We start from the raw sequence: 19,318 nt of genomic DNA, 5'->3' as shown, positions 1-19,318 counted from the left end.
AACCTCACTAGCCTGCCCCTCAGGAGGATTGCCTCCTCCTACTCAAGTCGGGGATCTATCAGCACGCAGAGAGCTAACACTGCAAAAACCCAAAGCTCTTCCCCTGCTCTATGGCAGCTCCAGAGACATTTGTTTCACCAACAGAGCCAGACCTCTTTTTTCTCTATCTGCTCTTGCTACAGGTGGGCCCTCCGGAGAGATCAACCAAGAAGTCGTTGCCTTCAGGTACTGTCTAGCTATTGTCCAGCTGCAATTATCTACTAAATAGTGCTGCCATGAGGTTCTCTGCCCTGCTTTTTGCCTTCTTCTGTGGCCTGGCTGCAGGAAATCTGAACAGTTCTTGAATGCTCAACAACTATTCTGCAAGCAGAACCCAAGCTGCAGAGGATAGGGATGGCAGCACCTGTAAATCCAGTGTTTATTTCTTTACAGCCACAACCTCTTCTGCAGAAAGAACAGAGCCAAGTCTGCTGCCTAGTGGCTAGCAGTGAAGCCCCAGAGAAGCCAATTCCTCCCCTCCCCAGACACACACCCTATGCCATTGCTCCAGCTGTACCTGGTACCTGCCATGGACCTCACCCAGTTCCCACTGACATGGCTGGGCTTTGACTCAGGCCCTATTTGGGCATGGTCCCCACAGGCCTGAGTGAGGCAGGTTAGGAAAGCTGCCTGGATTTTCCCACAATGCACTGGTATAATTCAGAAAGCTAGGTGAGACTACAGACACGGTCGTTTCACATTTCAATCTTGTTTAAAGCCTCTCCTAATGGCTGGTGAGGCAGCCGTCGCTGGGAAAGCAGAGATCTCAGCAATAAATATTTTTAGCTGAAATTACTCCCAAAGAGAGGAGGGTGTTTGTTAGCCTGGAAGCAGAGGTGCATAAACACTTTGAACAGGACTGTGAGGGAGTGAGAGAGAAATGAGAAGAGAAGGGGAAGAAAGTAGATGGGGGCTGGCAGATAAATAGGGCAGAGGAAAAGAGAGCCAGAGGCAAAGCAAGGCAGGGAAACAACGGGAAGGTGGATAAAATAGGATGAAGCCCCATCCAGGCAGCTGCTGAGCACCTGAGTGACTTCAGTAGGAGTTGAGGGTACCCAGCAGCTCAAAGTCCCTGGGAAGGGTCTGTGTCTATCCTTACTCTTGATTAGATATTATTTCAGATGCTCTACTTGCCTCAGAGGCAGCAGCTGAGCAGGGATTGTGCTTATTCACCTTCCCCAGCCCCCAACTAGCAAATGCACCTGACACTGGTATGATGAGTGAGTAGGAAGGTGAGGGGGAACAGTACTGGAGGCCTGGTGAGCGGGGGTGGTGGGGAAGTGCCTCTCTGAGATATGTGTGGGTGAGCAAGGAGGGAGCTGTAAAATGGCTATATCCATGATGGGGAAGAGCCCCCTGATGAGCAGCTTCTGGCTCTCCCACCTCCTTGCCTTCAGAGGACATGGAAGGCACCGTCCTGAGAGAGGGGAGGCTTGGTTAGACTGCGCATGTCTCTTCCTGGGTGGGCTTGTTGGTGGAATTCTGCACCGAGCGGGCGGTAGCTGGGCATCACTCTGATCCCAGACCTGTCTCCCCCTCTGCTGGCTGGGTGATGGGCAGGTGTGTCAAATGGTGGGGAAAATGGGTTCTTGGATTGCCCCGTAATTCATCTCTCTGACTCTGCTCTCCCTGTCTCCAGTCTTCATGTTAATTAGAATTTTATGTTTCCAGTTGGGTTTCTTTTGTTCTTTTAATAACATTTGCCGCTTGGGAGAGGAGAAATAATGAATTTTTCTGAAATACAGAATGGGGGCTGAGTGGAACCCGGCAGGAAGGGCCTGGAGCTCTTGCATTTGCCTGGCTGAGCAGAGCCCAACACCAGCAGACGAGCAAGTAGCTGGCCTCCTTGGGTGGTGTGGCAGGGGCATCCAGAGGAGCTATGTGTGCTCAATGGGAGGGATAGCACCCTTTCTTCTCCAGCTCAGGTTGATTTGCTCTGCAGAGGGTGTGTTGGCTTCCAAGGGGGCTGGAGGAAGGCAGAGGTGGAGGAACGCCCAAATTAATCCTGCTCTCAAGATTTCTTCAGTGCCAGGGAGGTTAAACTTGAAGATGTCTCCAAGGCCTATAAGCCTCTTGGAATCGGGGGCTCCTCTGATGTCAAAGGGAGCCAGTAAGTAGCTGATGGATCCACCCATAGCAACTGTTCAGGACTCTAGGAGAACCAGTTAATACTGGGATGGACCCCTCTGTTTTCAAAATGGGTAGTTTGTCCTATTCCAACTACTGGGATCCAGAATAAAAGATACCAATAATCCTTGGAACAAAGCAGGGTGTTGGAGATGTTTTACATAGTCAGTTAGCCTTTGCATAATAAATTAGTTGTGTAGATATAAAGGAAGAGGCATAAGACAAGTCCCTAGAGAAAACCAGTAACACAGAAGACAGGACCAACACCCTGCTGGATTCCCCAGGGGAGGCTTGGGACCTTTCATCGTTGTGCAGGCATTTACTATCCATGCATATATGTGTGATAAACCGAGCAGGAACTGGCTATTACAATCTGAGTTTTAAGAGATAATAACAGCTGCTCTCCTCTCTGCTGCTCCTGATATAGCTCTTGTTTAAGGGTAAGAAGAACAACAGTCCCCTAAGATGATGAGTGCTGCTGCTCCTGGTCTGAGACTTTTTTTCTCTTGAGTAGTACACTCAAAACAGAGGTTTTCAATCTTTTTTTAGTAGGTGTACCTCCGGCAGATGGATGCTGAGTGGCGGGGAGGTGGTGGCACACAGCCAGACATGGAGCAGCAGCAGCGCGGGGTGGTGAATGATGGCAGCAGTGCAGAGGGGTGCTGCCGCCCTCACCCTGCCCTGGCCCTGCTCCTGAGAGGCAGTGGCACAGGGTGGGTAGGTGGTCGCGCTCCATCCCTACCCACCCATGCGTACCCCCCAGGGCCTTCCCAAGTACCCCTGGGGGTACATGTACCCCCAGTTGACAACCCCTGCCCTAAAACATGGGTCAGAAACCTCAGACCTGCAGGCCAGATCTGGCCCAGGCAGCCACTGGATCCAGCAAGTGGACATGGGGCTCCAGTGGCATTTGGCTGTGGGGGACTTTGACTGTGAACATTTTCCCTGTGATACCATGGGGAGAAGTGGTGGTTGCAGGTGGATCCTAGCTCCCACCTGCCTTTTCAGTCCAGCAATGGCTGCCTGCTGCGCCACAACAAAATTCAGAGTGACATCCAGCATGAAGAACCACAGCACCTCTCCTGGTATTTATATGGTACTTCAACAAAGATCCAAGAGAGGCTTGTACTGTTCTCTACTCCTAAACTTCCAACCTTTTCCAAGAGATAAATTACCTGTACATGGTCTTCTTCCCTGCTTTTTCTCTCAAAGGGTGTGCTTTCTCTCTTTCTCTCTTTATCTTCTCCCAATTTCCTGTGCTCCTGTCTCTCCTCCTGGTTTCCTTGACACCAGTTCTTCAAACAGAATGAGGATAGCTGAACGCTTAGCCCTGATTTCAGTTTAATGGCTGGACAGATAAGGAAGTTGTTAGGTGGATGAAGATGGTGAAACACTGTCCTGTCCTGATGAAGGTGGCCACAGACCAGAGGACAGTTGGACACTTAAATGTATCTTGTACGTAAATGGGATGAACAAGAGCAGAGATGCCTGAGAGGTGCTGATACTATTGCAAGTGCCTTAGTGAAAGTAACTACGAATAAATGCCCTACTGCTGATATAGTCTATTTGTGGGATGCCATGAGGGAGTGATCCAGACTGTTATGAAGAAACAGGTTACTGCAATGAGGCAGTTGAGAATAGAGATAACAATGAACAGTGCCAAGGACAGTGAGGTGATACCATGAAGAGAATTCCTACCCTGACTTGTGAGGAAGACAAGAAAATACTGAATTTTCATTTCTACCTAGGAGAACTTTAACAATCTCTACTCTCTCCTATGCCTGATGAAGGGTGTGTATGCCCAAAAGCTTGCAGATAAATAGAATGATTTGTTTGCAAATATCTAGTTGGTCTAATAAAAGATATCACTTCTTCCATGAGTTTTGATTCCTGCTTTCCCTATAAAGTGTTCCCCTAACCCTGTTATGGGAAGCAGAGTGAGGGAGAAGAAAAAGGAGCAGCTGTGTGTTTATGGCCAGGCTGTGCTGGCAAAAAGGGGTGGGCCCTGGAGCTATATAAGCCTAGCTCTGGTGAGAGTTAGGTAGAGATGGGCCTTGGTAGTGCTGGGGAGAATTGCTCCTTGGTGATAGAACTGCAGAACTGGAACCTTTTGGATTGCTTACTGTGAGTATGCCCAGAAGAAGACCAGAGCTGGGAGAAGTTCAATGGAACTGAGGGAAGCTCTAGGAATGCCTGAAGAAAGAGCATCCAGGACAGAACTGAGGTTGTTCTGGGGGGTTTGGGGTATTTTGTTTTTTGTTGGTTAGGTTTTTTATGCAAAGAGAACTCCTGACTACAGAAGTCTAAGCCACAAGGTATGGAATGTCTGTGAGTGGAGCTTGGAGGCTCCTGCAGGAAACTCTAGGGCTAGGGACATACATTCAGAAAGCCTGAGCCTGAATTGATTCAATCTTTGCATATTAGTCTAACCTGCTTAGGTTGAATTAGTTTGCAAGTACACAGACATTCTCTCTGGACTGAGTAAATGCAGGCACGTGCCAACAGTGTCTCAAGCTAGAAGCCAGGGAGTGCTAGAGCAGCCCCCTCTTCCCTTCCATAATGCTGAGCTGAGGGTGGCAGGGCATAGCCAGGCCCCAGCAGGTTGCTTTGATTAGGGAGGGGTTTAAACTCCCACTGTGCCTGCACAGTCCCAAGCTTTTCCCTGCTTGCTGCTAAAGGGGCATGGGTGTTGTCAGACCCCATCCCCTGGCTAGCACTCTGAGGCAAAGGAGGTGGGGGGAACAGGAGGGACTGTATGCATCTGTTGATGATACTGAGCTTTTCAATCTCCCTCTCTGCTTCTTCATACTGTCTGAAAACCTGACGGACAAGGGATCCAGCAGGGAGCTGATAACATAGCATTTAGCAGCCCACCAAGGAAACAAAATCCTCCCTCATTAGTTCAAGCTCTTCTTAAACAGCTTTTTCCAAGGAAGGAATGGAGGGACATTAGCAGCTGACCTGTTGATTAGCTCTAAAAAGCCCTAAGCAGACACTGTCCTGTCTGCCTTTTTCCTGTCCCAGTAAAATTGGAGACCTATACACACAGACACCTCTCAGCATTAGCTAGCATACCACATGCCTAGGGTCCGTGGAGCTGGGGGCTGTGCTGTGGGAGACGGAAGGGAGGGAGGGAGGGAAGGGATCCCTGCTTGAGTAGAGAGGTGGGGGGTGTAGCAAGGGAAAGCCAGGCAGACCCTGAAGTCCCTGTTGGAGCTCTGGCTAGAGAGCAGATGGGTGGGGCCAGCTCTGTTCTCTGGAGCAGACAGCCCAGCCCAGCCCAACCCAGGGCTGCAAAGCATCTAGGATGCTGGAGGACTCTGGTTTAACTTAAACCAGAAGGGGGTCTGGGAGATATTGCATAAACCAGTTTGACCCAAATCAGTTAAGTCTGATACTACATTCAACCAGGTTTATCTTAAACTGGTTTCAGCCATTTTGAAACTGGTTTATGTACACTGAACTTATGTTCTGTTACAGTTTTAAACCAGTTTCTGATCACTTAAACCAGTTTATGTGTAATGTCTGACCCTAACCCAGAGGGTGCATGGTTTGTTTATGATTTGTGGATTACTTTGACTAGCAAGCCCAGGTGGACTGATGGCAGACTGATCCAAACTTATGAACTGGCTGGGGTCAAAGCAGCCCTGTGCCCTGCTTGTAGCCCTATGTGACCCTGTGACTGCTAGGGCAGAAACAGCCTCATAAATTGCAGGTAGGCAGAACGGTTTAGAAAACTACACATGGGCAGAAAGGCCCAAAAGGGGAGAGATACTAATGAGAGGCTGATTGGCAGCTGGTAAACCCACAAGAAAGAGCAAGGTTTGTTGTGGCTAGACATTGTGGGCAAAGGTGATGTGAAGGAGTGGCACCTAAGGTTGCTCTGTGATTGAAATGAGGGACTACTTAACAATAGACAGCACCAAAGATATGTCAGGTAAGGAAAATTAGACCACTGGGACATCAGATGGGTAGGTAGGTGAGACCTGACCACCAGGGGGACAGTAAACAACACCACAGTCCCCCAGACCTGCTATACCCCAAAGACATCCATCCTAGATTTTAAATAAGGCATTGGCTGTGATTCAGAGAGCTTAGTCAGTGCCATGTGGATGGTCTTGGGCACTGCAGACATAAAAACACTTCTACTCCCGTACCTCTTTCCTGGATCCCAACAGCCCAGACAAAACCAATTGGTGGTAAGATGAAGGCAAGTCAAGGTGTGTGTGTGGGGGTAGGAGGGGCACCCAATGACTGATGCCAGTGAAGAAGATGAAGCACAGTCATAAGGGTGGCAGTGGCAATGATGAAAACAGGACGCTTGCTATGAGGAAGCACCAGAGAAGCAGACAGGATCCAAACATTACACAAGGTTGATAAATTGGAGCAAGGGGTTGAAATCAATTAAAGGAGATTCAGCGGGAACAAGCACAACATGATTTATGTGAGAAGGAATAATCAAATGCACACGCATAAAATGGGACAAAGTGGCAAGGCAGCCGGTCCCATGGAGGAGGGCCAGGATGACAAATGGAAGAGTCAACAAGACACCGCTCTCACAGAGAAGGCAAGCACCTGATGGGGCATCACATGGAGCAGGGACTCTTTCTGCTTTGTTTGGCAGTGGGCAGGATACCATTGGGAGTCTGTGCACAGATTTTTGGGAAATGCTGGGAAGCTGAAAACAAATCAGAGGAGAGGCAGAAAAATATATAAGAAATGAGTCTCCCAGGGCAAGGTTAAAAGAAAGTGGAGGACAGAGTTGGTCAGGAAAGAGGCAGAGGGGAGACATAAGAGCCATCTACAAATACATAAAAGGATCAGTTCCCAGCAGCTGAGGACAGAACAAGACACAACCAACTAGAGAGCCAGTCTGGAACATTTAGCTTAAATGTTAATAAAAACTTCCCAGCTTTTGAGAACTGCTCAGCTGTGGAGACTTGGGGGTGGGGATGCACAGAGGAATGGGCCAGGGAAAGCAGAACTGTCTTGTGTAGGTTCAGGCACAGATGGCTAAGGCTCTGCCATGACAGTGAGTGCAGGGGTTGTGAAAGGAGCATGGGCAACTGAAAAGACCTGAACCTATGACAGGGACAGCAGGGGAGGTGATGGGGAGGAACAAGCAGAGGTAGGACACAATGCTTTGGAACGGGACAGATTGAGGTTGGTTTTGGTGGGATAACTGAATGTGGACACATGAAGATCTGGGGATCTCAAAGAACAACTGCAAAATGCCCATCCCTCATGCTCCACCACCTCTACAAGCAGTGGCCCTTTCTTTTATTTCCTCAATCAAAAAAGACCTGAAACCTCTTTGTGTCTCAGCCCCAGGCCTGAAACCTCTGCCTGGCCCTCTCTACAGGGAAGAGGGAACTTAATTTACCTCTCCTCTCCAAACCCACCCGCAAGAACGGAAGTTAGAGTGGCAGAGGGAAGAGGGATTTCGTCAACAATTTGAGTCACGTTGCATTGCTGGAGCAAATCCTCCTGGAGCTGAACTCTGATTTTTGCTGCAGCAGGTTTGTGGAGATAACTCAACTTTTAGAATGCAACAGCGCAATCCTATCTCGGTGCTTCGCTGCTTGCTTCAGCCAGAGCTCAGCAATAACACAGGCATGGGAGTTCCCTGCTGTGCCTGATAACAGCAGCCCCAGCCTGCCTGGACCTTCGAAGAAGCCCTCAAACTGGAATCGTGCCTGCTGAGAGTCTCCTGGCCTAATAGGATTCTTTAGAAGCCGTGACCTGCAGCCACCCTGATAACAGCAGCCCAGAGGCCACAACCTACATTTCCCTTTTGTGATTGTATTACTGCCACCTGGAGCTTCCCTTTAGTGTGTGGTGAGGTAGCTGTGATGTAGGCCCATTAACCTGTGTACATGATGAAGGAGAGAGAAGAGGGTCCAGAGATTAGCAGTGGAGCACAGTGGAGTCTGGGCAATCCCTCAGCACAGCTCCCCATTCCCTAAGCAGAAGCTTCTCTTGGTCTGGTGCCCAGAGGCCTGATTCAGTTGTGGGGTGGCCCCTTCCAAGTGGCTTCTCTAAGTGCTCTGGTGACACAGAGGAGTAGATGTGGCCCTCTCACCAGAGGTGGCATCAGCCTAGGCCAGGCTCTTCCCAGCACCTAGTACAGTCCAGCCGGTGCACAGTGGGAATGCCCAGTCCTCTGGTGGTTCCTAAGGATCAGTGGGAATAAACCATAAAGCAAACCCGAGGCCACTCTAATTTACAGCAAGGGGCAGGGGAACCCCTAGCTGGCACCAGAATCTGGAGCTGTTAAGTAAGTGGGGGAGTATAAAGCTACCTTTGCCACCTCTACCCCCACAACTCTTGCGCTGAGTGCAGTGAGGCACTGTGGTAAGAAAAATGCTTTTCCTCAGCCCACTTCCTCCAGCTGCTTCCAGATGCTTCACTCTCTGGCAAGTTTTCTCTGCAATCAGGCTATGGCCAGTGGGAGGACCCTGGCTCTGCCATTGGCTCCTGAGCAGAAGAGTGTATCTGTTGAAAACAATCCTAAGGGCACCAGTTAGCAACAGTGAGAGGCAGAATTCATTAAAAAAAGCCTCAGAGTCAACAGCCCATAGAGATGCGTGGGGTAGTTTTCACCCCAGCAGAGGCCAGCCTTTCCCACTCTCTGGAGTGTCATTGAAAGACCATGGCAGTTCACACTGAGAGCATTTTCTTTGCAAGGCTGAGGGCTATGGATGGTAATTATTTAAAAATGTAAACTTATATTCTGCAGAAATGGAAAAGTCTGTGACTAAAGCTCCTGGGTGCTACAATACCGATTATAAATAATAATAATAAAAGTGGCTATGGTGAGTAACACACCCTGTCATGCCTTAGCTCCCAGCAGCCCACTGCATGCCCTCTCCCAGTGTGCTGCTATTCACAGGCTCAGTCCAGCCTCTGGATTCGCAGCTTACTGACCCACACCAGCCTCATCTACCCTGTGCTTTTATACTGGCCTGTTTCTTTTTTACCCCAGTGCCAGCCCTGTCTGTGGGAGCAGAGACCCAAAGATTAGAATGCTTTGTGCAGCCTTTTGCCTGGAAGATGAGATTGAAAGCAGCACTGAGGAGCTCTGCAATTATCCCTATTTCCCTGCCACTCAGGAGGAGATGGAGCAAAGCTTTAAGACTTGGTTGAACAGTCGGGCTCCTAGAGCCTTTCCATCATTTTGTCAGCCACAAGCTGGTGTGTCCCTGTGCCTTTGCTAGGGAGACCTAGACTGACCTGCTCTTGCTTAAAATGGAAACATCATCCTTCCTGCTAGGGACAAAGGATGGAGGGTCTCCTTCAACTTTAGCACCAGAGACATGTCTGCTCTGGGAAACTGATGGCCCTGAATTTTTGGTTGAACATTTGGTTCAGCTAGTGACTGTGACATCTGTGTCTGGAGTCAGGACACATTCATGATCCTTGTAAACAGGGCAAAGTAGTCCAGTGCTCAGCCACTGCAGTAAGACAAACAGGCAATATGGCACATGACAATATTTCCTAAGCAGCCAGAAGGCTCTGTACAGGATATAAAGAAAACCAGAGGACCTGACCCAACACCCATTAAAGACAATGGGAGGCTGTTTGCAGACCTCAGCAAAGGTGTGGCACAGGTCTGAAAAGACGTAACTGTTAAATAAATAACTAGTAGCAGAACACTGAGTGCAACACCACTGTGGGTACCAACCCAGGGCTCCCCTGCCACTCCGGTCTGTGGGGTTATAGAGGAGGATGGGTCATAGAATCATAGAAAATTAGGGTTGGAAGGGACCTCAAAGCAGGTCATCTAGTCCAACCCCCCACTCAAAGCAGGACCATCCCCAACTAGATCATCCCAGCCAAAGCTTAGTCTAGCCAGGTCTTAAATACCTCCAAGGATGGAGTAACCTATTCTAGTGTTTTACAACCCTCCTTGTGAGGAAGTTTTTCCTAATATCTAACTTCAACTTCCTTTGTTGCAGCTTCAGACCATTGCTGCTTGTTCTGTCATCTGCCACCACTGAGAATAGTCTGGCTCCATCCTCTTTGGAACCACCCTTCAGTAGTTGAAGGCTGCTATTAAAGCCCTCTTCAGTCTTCTCCACATAGCTCACAACGCCACCATCTTTGATCCTCACTCTCTCTAATCTGTTCCCATGTGTACTGTATCATAAGGGATGGCCCTGCCCTGCTGAATCACCCCACAGGTCCCTTTGCTCAAGGCAGGTTTGCAACCAAGCTTGGCTGATGTGACAAGACCCCTTGTTGTGGCTTCTCATGTGGGTGAAAATGCTTACTTTGTTAGGAAAAGGACTAAAGCTATGGCATCAGCTGTGCAAAGCAAACAGCCAGCCCATGCCCAGTGCAAACACTGAGCCATAATGAGGAACTTAATCCAAACCCCAGTTAGAGCTTTCCAAACACATAAACCCAAACAGGAGAATCCAGGGGCATAATCACAGTGCCACAGGAAGTCCCTGGGAGTTGCTTCTTCTGTTATTAAATGGCATATTGCGTGTTGGATCACCACCAATCTGGTCACTCACATTGGATAATGGACAAAGGTAACCCCTCTGGTTAAAGTGTCGTGAATGCAAGTTGTTTCAACCTAGGGGTGCCCCCTCCAGCTTCCTATCCAGCACTCTGAAACAACCAAAGAGGTGCCATTTACTCAGGTTTTATGCTAAGCCCAGCGCATACTGAGACAAGGATTTTGGCAGGGTGGCAATTGGCGAGGCAGACAACACAGCCTCATCCCCAAATGAAAGGTTTTTCATTCAGCACCGACTTCCAAACAGGCGTGTTCTGCAGATGACAACTAACAACTGCTTGAAGGAACATATGCCTTTGAGAAGTGAGAAGCCAGTGTCTCCTCTCTTGTATGAACCCATTCCAGCCCCTGTGGCTGGGGCCCCTGAGTGAGCAGCCTGACCTCTTCTCAGAGAAAGGTATTATTTTATTATCACTTCTGCCAAATGTTCAGTGGAGTGTGCGCCAGAATTCATGAAAGACCACAAGAGCCTTTCCATTGGCCTGAAACTGCCTGTCCCTGGTGCAGGTGTGCAGCTGCAGGGGGAGTTCTGCTGCCCCCCTGGGTGGAAACAGGAGCAACACTGTTGTCCACCAGTCAGCATATGCTCCAACACCTGTTCAGTGACCAGTCCACATAGCATCTGAGTTATGGTATAACTTTGGCTGCAGTGCTTGGTCTTTTAACTCAAGCTGTGAAGGTCTGTGCCTGTAGCTCTGGAGGAGCCTGGTTTTCAGTTTCAGTCACCACCAGGATGGTGACTGTGATACCATGTAATGAGCATAACACTGGATCCTGGTTACTTCCGAGGCTGTTTTTCTCTTTTATTAAGATATCACAGCATTCAAGATCACCCAGTGCTCTCCAGCTATCAGCCCTCCCAGCCTCCCAGGGGCCAGTGGCAGGGCATTTTCATCTTATGCTCTGACTCACACTCTCTCTGCCTTGGCCTGACAGAAACAAGATCTAAAGAACTGAAGGCCTTATCTGGGCTACGCATATAAGTTCTTGTTTGTGGGAATGTGTGGGTGAATTTCCAGCTGACCTTCTTTGTTGGATAAGTTATTAGTGTCTATTTACTGGGACTGTGGCAGTTTCTGTTACACATGGGTTGAGGGACTTGCTGATCAGAGAATATTATACAGTGACAAAACTAATTGAATGCACAAGTATGTTTCCAGGGGCAGTAACACACCCAAGCTGTTCATTTCCCCACATGAGCATGATATATCCTCAGATAAAGGGCCCACATAATCTCTCATATGCTGAATCCCACTGCCACAGCAGGCCTAAACAGCAGCCAGGGTGGTCGCCAGCCTCCTGGAACACATGCACATGCATACGTACATGCATATGTACACACACGCAGCTGCTCACACAAGTTAAATAATTTTAAATTCCATTTCACCGCCTGACCAGTTCTGTCCTACACGTAATGTTTACCCAGAAAGACAAACAAGATGCCGTGGTGCAGCCAGGCTATGATTCCACTTCTGTCAGCAGATAAGAACTACACCCGCCAGCCCCAAGGCTCTTCTGCAGGCCCAGGATGTTGCCATAAGATGTGTAATGTAGCTAATCTCACCCCGTTTATATCTGAGAGAGTATCTCAGTATCCCGGCTGGGTGGAACCCCTAGGGAAAAAGAGGAAGGAGGAAAGGGAGGGGGAAACTGCCCAACAAAATAAGCTCTTTTGTGCCTCAGACCTGGAATCCTTTTTCCATGACAACAGGCAGGAAAGATGGCTTTACTGTCAAAACACTGGAGCAAGCCTTTGGAGGGAGAGGTCTGCAGTCCTGCTGGAGGGCTCTGTGTACCCAATTGTGAGCAAGTCACTTGGCACTCTGTGCCTCTATTCTCCAGCTGTACAATGGGGATAAGGACATTCTTACCCTTTGCTTGGTCTCTGTAGTCTTCAGGGGAAGGGAGTCACATAACACAGTGGACTCTCATCTCGGCGAGTCCTACATATACAGTAATAAGGGCAGCATACCAAAATGCAAGAGAATTCTTGACACAACCAGAGCCCCTTCCTGTGGAAGAGGTCCAAATGCTTTGCAAACAGTAATGAATGTGGTCTCTCTCCCCCTCTCACAGACAGAGGGAAGGAAGAAGACCCAAAACAGTTTCATGGAGGTCCACTTAGGGATAAAACCTGAACTCCTGCCTCTTGGTTTATTCATCATTTTGATCCCCTTTTCCCTACCCATACTTTACCTCCTTTGAAAGGTGCATGCAACAATTAGAAATAATACACGGGTGTAGGCTGTAGCCATGTTGGTCTAAGGACATAGGCAGACAAGGTTCTTTGGGTGAATCTGATATCTTTTATTAGACCAACTTAAATAGTTGGAAAACAATTTTCAAGCAAGCTTTTGGGTTCAAAAACCCTTCTTCAGGCTGAGGAAGTTTCAGCAGTTGGTGTGTGCTCTTCCTGGATGGAATGAAAAGTTAAGAAGCCAGAGGCTGGGCTGATATGCATACAAGATAGGCAATAGTTCTTCACCAACTGCCTATCTTGTATGCAGACCAGCCCAGCCTCTGGCTTCTTTACTATTCATTCCATCCAGGAAGAGCACACACCAACTGCTGAAACTTCCTCAGCCTGAAGAAGGGTTTTTGAACCCAAAAGCTTGCTTGAAAATTGTTTTTCAACTATTTAAGTTGGTCTAATAAAAGATACCAGATTCACCCAAAGAACCTTGTCTGCAATTAGAATTAATAGCACTTATCATTCAAGCAGCACTTTTTACCCCTCAGAATCACTGTACAAACATTCAATCACAGAACAAAAAAGTTACAAGCTCTTTCTCAGGTGGGCACCAGTGGGCGGTTTTTGCATTAGGTCATGCCTGAGGCACATTCACCCTTGATAGCAAGGCTTGGGTGGGCCCAACTGACTCAGAAGCCAGAATGGTCTTATTCATCATCCAATTAGGTAATGTATACTCCAAAGCACAGTGCTCCCAGGGCTATCCCCATCTTGTGGTGTCTCCTGCTGGTCCTAAAAGGAATAAAACACAGTGGATTATTTATGGTAGCTTTTAATCTGACAAATTGGCTCGTTAGAAGTTTCATCTGAAGGAAACTGAATCTAGGTAAATTCAAAGGAGAAGAAAGGTACACATTTTTAACTATAAGAGTTGTTAACTATGGGAACAGACTGCCAAGGAACATGTCAAATTCCCCATCACCTGGAATCATTAAGGCAAGATTAAACAGCTCTCTAAACACTATACTAAGCTTAAGACAACAGTTATTAAGCTGGTTATTGGGTAAAGTTCTATGAGCTGTGTAATAAAGCTGATCGTAATGGTCCCTTTTGGTTCTAGAATCCATAAAACTATGACAAAGGCAAGAGACAATAGAAGATCAAGGTGTTTGAAGGGGAAAGAACGCAGAGTCCTCGGGCCAAGGGGAAGGAACTGAAAGAAACTAGGAGTCATACTATTATTTCTAGTTCATTAACATTTTTATAAGTCCTAGCAGCTACCTGGTCACAATGTGCTCTCATCAAAGCTGTGAAATAATATTCTCTCTGACCCCCACATTATTAGTCATGTTGGGAACTGGAAATTTCATCTGTTTTTTTGGATTAAATTTCCCCAGCTTGGGTTCAGCCCAAAGATTAATTTTTATAAAAGGTTTGAACAAAAGAACTGTTCTCCCATTTTGGAGTTAAAGAGGAATGAAAAATATTCATTTTTCCCCATTGTCCAACAAAAAAAGTTTAATGGCTTCTTTTTGAACAGTGCCATAGCCAGAATGGCTGGGGACTGAACATTGCAATTTGGCAGGGAAATAGACTTCATTGGAGAGCAGTGCACGGTTGCCTCCTGGAAGAAATTCATTTTGATTTGGTCAAGTTTTAAGTACTTGGAAATCATTTATTGAACTTTCACAGCATATTTTTGGCAAGAAACGTTAAAGGCACAATGGAGAAAGGCCAAACTTGTCATGGGTGGTGATTACACTGTAGTGATGTCCACTGCTGTGCAACTGGTCGCAAGGGTTGATGCAGAAGTTATAGCTGGTTCAGGAACACATTCTGGTCTTTGTGAGGGGGTTAGGGGGAGATGGTGAAGGATCCAAAAAGGAGATGTGTGTTTTGATATTATGTATATAAAGCACCTACTGTGCTAGATGCCATGCACATCCTGGACTGCCCTTTTATAGTTTAAATGTGCAAGACAGACAAAGAGCAGAAGGGAAAAAAACCCAAAGAGAGGACATTATTTCCTCAATATCACACAGTGGGTCAGTGCTAGGGTGCTATTAGTAGAGATCAAGACTCTTCACTTTGAGGCTATGGCTCTGTTCATGAGATCTCATTGCCTCGTGTGCTGGTGAAGGGATGTAGGGCTATTCTATATTGCCTCTGTGTTGTGCTCAGGACTTCAGCAGGCCCATCTTCCAAGAAGTTCAATGCTCATCTTGCTGAGCACCCTGGGAAACCTGGCCTCCTATTCTGGTGCATAAATGGGGACCTCAGCTTCCCTGTGCCTCTGTTCTCCACTATATTATGGGGATGACCATCCTTCTGTCCTCCCTTCTGCTGTGTGACTCATCCATCCAGGTGCTCAGGGCACAGCCTGTCTCTCATGGGTCTGCATAGCACATGGCCCCATTCTGGGCCTCTGACCCCACCTTGTGGAGTCCTTTACACCTGTGCCTAGTGAGTGCATGACACTGCTCTGATTCAGCAGCATTTCACACCGGCTTGGCATCGGTAAAAATGACTAGGCAGGGTGCAAGGCGGCGGCGTATGCCTGTGTGGGCGCATGGGGTTATGTAGCTGACTGGAGATTCTGGGCATGTGGGGAGCGGAGCTTTGTAGCTTGCTGAAGAGCGCGTGGGAAGTGAGTGTAGAAAGCAGAGCAGAGCAGTGATTTGCTGCCAAGAGTTTAATGAGAGGTTCTTGCACAAAAAAGGCTCCCCTTCAGCCTGCGAGAGAGAGCCAGGTCACTCCTGGAGGGTAAGGAAAGGGACTGGGCAGTCTATTCATTTGCTTTCTTCATTTAAATTAAACCACTGCCTTGGAGCCCCAGGGAACTGGATAAGATCAATTGGCAAACAAACTTTTGAGTGTATTTGCTGGAAATGTTTAGCTTTGGTTCTCACTTAGAAGTTTTGTCAGTGCAGTTATGTCAGTCAGGAGGGTGAAAAAAAAAATCACAGCCTCAAGTCAACATCATTGCAGCAGCAGGAGACCTAATGTGGACACAGCTTGCCCTGGCCAAAAAAAAGCCTGAATCTGGTACAGCTGATCCCACACAGGGAGCTGGTCAAAGATCTGTGGTAAAAGCACTCTTGTCTGCCTCTTTGTTAGCTGGGCTGGCCAGAATGACTCTGCCAGGGTCACTGCAGTTGCTGAGCACACTTTGGTCCTGAAGCATGCACTGAGTTTCTGAGACTCTACCTCAGCATTTAGCCAGTGTCCTTTGGGGTAGGGGTTTCCTATATGCATACCTGTAGCCTCACAGGTGTGTATAAAAGAGCCCAGAGCCACCATGCTGTGGGCACCAATAAGAGACACTTTTCAGACACAAGGGAAAGAGGTCTGACTTGGACACGCAAGTCCAACACCAGTATAAATATTGTATTTGGAAGTGTAATAAATACTCTTACCAACACCGTTGAATAAGTACAACCCCAAGTGTGGACATGGCTGCACTGGTGTTCACATGTCTTGTGCTGCTGCAGTCTGTGGAAATGAACCAAAGGGATGAGAAGGCACCTTTACCCAGGATAACTGCAACACTTGACAGAAGCTGCACCATTGTAACTGTACCAGTAAGGCTAACACAACAGAGCTTTTATGTGTGGAAAAGCTCTCAGTTTAGAGGCAACACAGAGACAGATCTTTTCTCAAGTAGCTTACCACAGATGGGATACTCCTCACATGAAAGGAGACAAAATCTCATAGGTTGAATTCTTCCAGGAGCGGTTTTCTCCACATGGCAGCAGCCTACTGGGAGGAGATGGCCTTCTCCACATGCACTTCTAAAAAGGCTTTGTCTTGTGGAGCCTGGAAGTGCTTTCTGAGATGCAGTCCCAAAAGGTGTTGCCTTCCTTTATTTGGGTACCCAGACAGCAAAGGAGCCAAGGTCCCAAGAGACTTCTTTTGGATCCCAGACAGAATACAGCATTTGCTACACAGTGGCCATGTCTACACAAGCCGAGTACTAAATACCTCTCAGTAACCAGCATTACTGGGCGGTAGTGTCCCTGAACATTTTTTTTCTGACACTACTGCACAGTAGCGTCAAGTCATGGTTAGCACCCCTCAATGCTACTGCACAGTAGTGTCTTGTGTAGACATGGCCAGTGTCTCCTACACACATGTGCATGTTCTAACACAATACATGCATGCAATGCATGCATACATTTGCATGTCTTCGTAACACTGCCATCAGGGAACTGTTTGCAGTAGGAACTGAACCTGGGACACTTCATTACAACACATGAGCAGGGCCGGATTAACACATAGGCAAACTAGGCATGTGCCTAGGGCCCTAAGTGAAGAAGAGGTCCAATTATGCTTACATATTATAATTACTGAATGAAAAAAGTCAGGGCCCACACGTTTGTTTGCTTAGGGTCCACTGAAGGGTTAATCCAGCCCTGCACATGAACCTCCCCTGTCTGAGCTGAACAGCCCAGCCCTGTAAGCCATAGTTGCTGCAGGCTGATCCACCTTTGTCCACGTCAGTCACAGCCAGGAGGGTACAGCAAGTGATGCTGAGTGGGGAGGTACGTGGGCACCAGCACGTGAGCATGTGTGCACATATGAGCCTGCACATAAGATGCCTGTTAGGGCATCTTCCCTTGAAAATGGTTTTATAAAGCATCTGCCACTCAGTGCCAGTTGGTGCGTTGCAATGGCAAAGATGTGCTTTTCACAGATAACTGCACGGACCCCAGTGAAGAGGAGGAAGAGGAGGAGGAAGAGGAGGAGGCCTGCCTGGCAGAGCTGGCTCAGCAGCATCCACAGGGGCCATGAGCTTCAGCAGGGGTAGGGAATCATCTCTCTCTTCTTCCTTGAGGGGCAGGATGGTAGCTAAAGGTACCTGCAAGCCCCTTAGCACACACTGCTGCTCTAAGGAGCAGACTATGAGGTCTGTCCAACTCCAGCACGTATGTGTGGACTGAAGAGGTCCATGTGCAGCAGGCCTCTAGTGAGCTGGAAAAAGTGTTTGTCTAGTCATCTGTGGCGTGGCCATGTACAAGCACAACATGGAGATGGTGTTTGCCTGGACCTTTTCCTTATCTCAGCATCACCCCATACCTGCCTTCCCTTGTCCTCATCCAGTGGCACCCTGCAGATACCCTTTGGGCCAGGCCATTTGATGACCCCTGCTCCCTCCGCGGGGTTGTTGCTCACTGAGTACAATGCTCTCCAATCTCAGGTCCTAGGGAAGGACTGCAGGATGTGGCTGGAGAGACCAAACAGCAGGTGTCCCTGCCAGCCAACAGAGTGGTCCTAGGCCAGAGGGATGGAAGGGGTCTGCTGGATCAGGAGTCCCCTACACTCAGGGTGGGTTTGGAGGTGGTCAGTTTTAGGAGCCAACATAGCCAGTGGGCTCTGCTCCTGTCCTGTCCCTCCTGCACCTTCCTCACTGTACCCAGGATCCAATCTGGAGAACATCCTCCCTTTTATTTGCCATGTGCTTGCTTTTCCCTGGGATATGTTTAGCAAATGTTCAATATGCAGTGAAGCCAGGGGGCATAAATTGCATTTACCTGCTCCAGGCAGGGGAGTAGGACATGATGGAGGGACCTTATTCCACACTACCATCCAAATCCAGTTGGGCACAAAGATCTACCCCTTGTTTTACCTGTGGGAAGGGAAGAGGGAGGAGGGGAAGGGGGCTGAGGGATGTCTGCGCCAATTTTAAGACTGTTGAGCTGATGCCCTCTGTGACTTTGGGGGCGGGAACCCAGGATGGACTTCTTCTGTGTCCACTGGAGCAGAACCTGGGGGCCATGCAGGGCAGGAACACGCCTCGCCAGCTCACAAGGGAAAGGGCAATTGAACCTGGATCTCTGGGCCCTCCAGAATAGGGGGCGGAGGGGGGAGCTCGACACAGACTGCCCTGTGCCCTCTGGGGTGGGCACTGGGTGCAGCCCACAAGGAGGAGGAGCTGGGAACTGTGGGTCCTGGATGCTGTGACCCCCGCAGCAGGCTGGGTGCAGCTGTGGGCACCAGCCCCTGTCCCCTGTGAGCAGCGCTGGCCGCCTGGTGAAGGCGGGAGAGTGGGGTGCATGTGTATGTATGTCCATGCAGATGCATGTGCATGTGTTTGTGTGCATGTGTAAGGGTGTGTACGCGTGCATAGGGGTGAGTGCATACGTGTGTATGAGTGGCTGTGTATGTGTGCATGGGTGTGTACATGTGCATGGGGATGTGTGCATGGCGGTGTGCCTGGGGTGGGGTGTGTACGTGTGCATGTGTGCGCATGGGGGTGTACCCGTACGTGTGCAGGGGCGTGTGAGTGTGCGTGGGCGTGCCCGTGTGTGTGCCGGGGTGCGCGGGCGGGCGCTGCAGTCCCGTCTCCCGCCAGCAGCGAGCAGCACGCGGCCGCGCGGGAGCGTGACGGCGGCGGGCGCGGAGCTGAGCCGAGCCGAGCCGAGCTGAGGGGAGCG

The sequence above is a fragment of the Gavialis gangeticus genome, unplaced genomic scaffold, assembly GCF_001723915.1.
Source record: "Gavialis gangeticus isolate Ggan-Ray unplaced genomic scaffold, GavGan_comp1, whole genome shotgun sequence".
Classification (NCBI taxonomy): Eukaryota; Metazoa; Chordata; order Crocodylia; family Gavialidae; genus Gavialis; species Gavialis gangeticus.
This window is presented reverse-complemented; position numbering follows the sequence as displayed.